A 4,420-nucleotide genomic window follows, 5' to 3' on the forward strand; every position below is an offset into this window, starting at 1 on the left:
TACAGCCTTTGGCATATATTATTGTAATGTAATGAAGCTAAGAACTGGTCTAGTGGTTAAGTACAAGATCTAGTTGATTTAAGTTCGTGCATGCTAAGTTATAGAACAAGATCGTTTTAGGAACACTGAACCAAGATCGTCCTAGGAACACTAGGACCAAGATCGTCCTAGGAACACTAGGCCAAGATCGTCCTAGGAACAAGATCTTCCTGGTGCCAAGATCTTCCTGGCGTCAAGATCTTCCTGGTGCCAAGATCTTCCTGGTGCCAAGATCAATTGTTTGAGCAAAACCAATCTAGCAGATTAGTTACCCAAGAAGTGTGTGTTCCCCAAACACAACAACTTCGAATGAACAACCAAACACACCAAGAGCCTGGGACGATCTTGGGGAGATCGTCCTAGCTCAAGAACAGCCTTAATAAGTACAAGTACAATAATGAATGTCTAGATCGATTTTCAGGACTTGTTTGGACATAGCATTAGTATAAATATACTCAATAACATTATCTAATAACCCTTTTAATGATTTCAAGATCAAATATAACATGAATAAGTCGTGACCTTCAAGAACAAGTTGTACCTTCATTTTCAAAAATGGGTTTTGTAGATTAAAGCATGTTATGACCCAAATTTATTCATACAAATGTTATTAAACACATTTAGACACAAACCCATTAACTTTTAACACGATTTTCATTCAAAAATTAGACCAAATCATCAAGAACATGAACTTGAAAAAGTACATTCTTAATTTGCTCAAAAACTCATGAAATGTTGTTGTTACCTGAGAAATGATTCAAGAAGTGTGTTTTGATTATTACAAGAATGCTAAAAGTACAAACGATTTTGATTAAACGTTCCAAAATCAAGAGATGCTCTAGTATGTGTTTTGTGGTGTTTTGGGTGTGTTCTAGTGAGAGAGTGGAGAGATGGAGAAGATGATGAATAGGGTTTTCTCTTTCTAACTCTTCTATTTATAGTCTTTCCATAATAAATGAACTTAATAAATGCAAGGACTATTTATGAACATTTGAACTAGAACTTTTATGAACACGAACGTTTACGAACCGAACCTTAGTATTTCATCGTATTTAGTCATAGACTCATCATATAAATCAAGATTTAAGATCAAATTGACCTTCACATTAGCACATAATTGGGTCTAAAGTACGTCAAGAACTTAAATAAATTGAACTGTCTAGTCGTTCTAATGGCAAAAGTACGATTCGAGAAACTTATCTAGAACATTTCCAAGACGGTTGTTACAAATGAGATGTGACAAAATAACTATGAAAGTTCACATTAAAAAGTGTGAACTTTTATTTATACACACTTTTTAGTGTGGAGAAATTTCCATACACTTTTAATTCAATATATTTCTACACACTAAAAAGCATGACAAAATTTTTAATTTGTTCACACAAACCTAAAAGTGTGAATAAATGCAATATTATTTGTAGTGAGACTAAAGACTATAGAGGATCGGTCTATAGGCACATAATGGTCCAGCATTTGTAGTTAATAAAACATATGGGCTCTAGGCCCAGAATCTGGTCCACACAGGGGGCCACTTCTATTACTCTTCAATCTTGTGACACAAATTTGTAACGGAGTACTTCCCCTTTTCCGAAAGTCACATTACATAGCGTTCATTAGAATGGAATAGAATCGTACAGCACAACACCATCCCCATTCTTTTAAACATGTGAGCCTTTTTTTTTTATATATGAAACTTGACCCATTCTCAACCCATGTATACACATTTCCTAAATGTTTTGATATGTTATGATTAACATTTCATGTTATATATAAGAATACTCCTTGTAGCTACCCTGGCTACTGTGTGATGTTCGCAGGGCTTGAGGGACAAGGTGTAACGGAGTCGTCTATCTAAAGCTATAGAGGAAGGGCTAGAAGTCGATGCATTTTTATTGTGTTTTTTGAGTGATTAGCTAGCGTGTCATATAGATCCTGGAATTTTGGTGTAAAGGATGTGCTACCATGCCATTAAAAGGTAGACATTTGAGTGATCAGAGTTGTGTTTAGGGTGTCGTATATGTGACAACTCGTAATTTATTAACGACGAGTTAGTCTTAATCTCGATCATTATTATAATTTCGTCTAATTTAGAGATTATGACGTGGGAATTATTAGATAATTGAACATTTGATGTAGTTCAATTAGACATATCATGATAACGTAGACTATTAACTATCTAGACGAATACTGAGTCTTAAATATAACTTTAAATAAATATTTAAAGATTATGTCTTGTACAAAATAAATAGACTGTCTAAACTTAATATTTTAAAGTTTACTTTGACGGAATATTATAGACTCGTTTTAATTTAAATAACACGAGAGAAAATACCTTTACTATAAATTATAACCTTTTAGTCATACGATATTTAATCATAAGCATTTTACCAAATTAAGGGTATAAAATATCTTAACTTAAGCCAACATGGGCCGGTTCACTTGTTTGTGTGGAGGGAAAAAGAACACCAAACCCCCTACGCTTTTTCCTTCTCCTTTGATGCTGCATCGAGACACACATAAACACACATACAAAAACCCTCTCAAACTTTTCCTCCTGATCAGTGTCAACTAGAAATAAATCAAAGGAAGAATATTTTGTTTTGTTGTTACAATAATCAACTAACAAGAACTTTCGGCATCATCATCTTTATCTAATTCATCTCTTTTCAAGAACATTAAATTGGTAAGTAACTTTTTTTTTTTCTTAACTTTGATTTTAAATAAATTCAACCCTAGGGTTTATTTCAGTTATGTGATTAAATTAGTAGCCAAAAAGATGATATAAGTTTTGGGTTCTGTTGATTTATGAGATTTTGATTAGAAGTAAGTATTTGAAATCAAAAAGTGTTTGGATTTGTAAATGGCTAGTGAAATGGATAGTTCAGGTCTTTTGAACATGTCTGAAGTTGTTGCACTCAAATGGGTTGGTTATAAAACGATTTGGATTGCGGAAAAAGGTCGAAAACTCGATATTTAGTCATTCTGGTCATCTTTTGTCTCATCGCGCCGCGATTTTTGTTGTTGTCCAACAGTTTCAAAAGATGTTAACTTACAAACTTGAACTTTGTTTATAAGTTTAGTATCGAGATTACCTTATAAGGTCAGTAACAGTGAGGTTAGAAACGTGACTAAAATAAAATGGACGTTTAAATCACACTCTTGGTCGTTGCATTCTAGGGTCGATAGCTAAGTAGTTGTACGTAGGATACTTGTCGGCGTGAGTTTTGATCCTCATTATTGGCAATAATATTATAGGTTTTGGATAACGTGGAGAATTGACTGTCGATCTTCTCAAGCTACATTGTACCTTTTAGCACTTAGATCGCTAAGGTGAGTTTATGGCGCCCTTTTTTCTTTTTACTTTGGGCCTGAAAAGCATGTACTGTTGTATACATGACTACTTTATAAATGATTTGTCTTTGTCTATGTCATGTGATTTGGTTACTTAAATCATTTGCCTTATGTTTGCCATGTTGACGGCTGTCTGAAAATGTGTATACATGTCTTATGAAATTTTGTTTTATGTGACTTAGACTTGCCATGTTCTCGGCTGACTAAATGTTTATGTGTTTGACAGACTAAATTGTTCCCCTTATGTAGTTATTACCATTATGAGATCCTAATGGTTGTCTTGTCAGATTTTGTTCCTGATTGTCATGGTTCTGGTCCGCACCCCATTTTAGACAGGAAATCCTGTGCGAGGCATATTAGTCATATTGTCAGACTTAGGTCTGGACTGTCATTATATATTGTCGGATTTTGCTCTCGGCTGTTTTGTCTTAAATAACTACATGTCATTGTGTATTCTCAATGACGACTAAACTTTGGTCAAACACACTGTAAACTCACAAACTATTTCGATAGTTGATCCTCTCAAATTTCATGTTTTTCAGGTAACCAACAGTAAGTCTTGGATCATCTTGGCATTTTAGGGCCATTCTTTTGACTTTGGACGTATAATTAGCGTCAGACATATGAGAACTATCATTTTATTAGTTCTAATCGTACTAGACTGTTCAAATATTTATCTTGTATTCAGTGGGCCAAATTCCATATATGAATGACTTGTATCCGTATTCTGGGGTTCACATTTGAACGATTGTACTTGTATTAGACTTGTATTTGGTATTAAATGGATGTAATTTCTATTAGCCTTTGGTTAGTACGCAGTTATTTGTTAACCCTGTATTTCCGCTACAACGGGGTGTGATAGTACAAGTGTGAAGGTGTTTCTGGATCCAGGATATTTTGAACCGGGCGGGGGCTGGGGGAATAATTTTGACTTGGAAATATGAGGGCATCATGGACGAAAAATATATAACGATAGGTTATACACACAAATATGATGTATGTACACTTTAAACGTTGTAAATCGTCTGGG

At 34.3% G+C, this 4,420-nt stretch overlaps 1 long non-coding RNA gene across 1 annotated transcript; it reads left to right on the forward strand.

Annotated features, from left to right (window-relative positions):
- Nucleotides 1-2,497: 2,497 nt before the first annotated feature.
- LOC122606319 lies at nt 2,498-4,190 on the forward strand. Its single transcript, XR_006324855.1, has 3 exons — nt 2,498-2,722; nt 3,295-3,369; nt 3,933-4,190. It is a non-coding gene; the product is annotated as an uncharacterized LOC122606319 (long non-coding RNA).
- Nucleotides 4,191-4,420: the final 230 nt, after the last annotated feature.

Source organism: Erigeron canadensis, chromosome 6 (assembly GCF_010389155.1).
Source record: "Erigeron canadensis isolate Cc75 chromosome 6, C_canadensis_v1, whole genome shotgun sequence".
Classification (NCBI taxonomy): Eukaryota; Viridiplantae; Streptophyta; class Magnoliopsida; order Asterales; family Asteraceae; genus Erigeron; species Erigeron canadensis.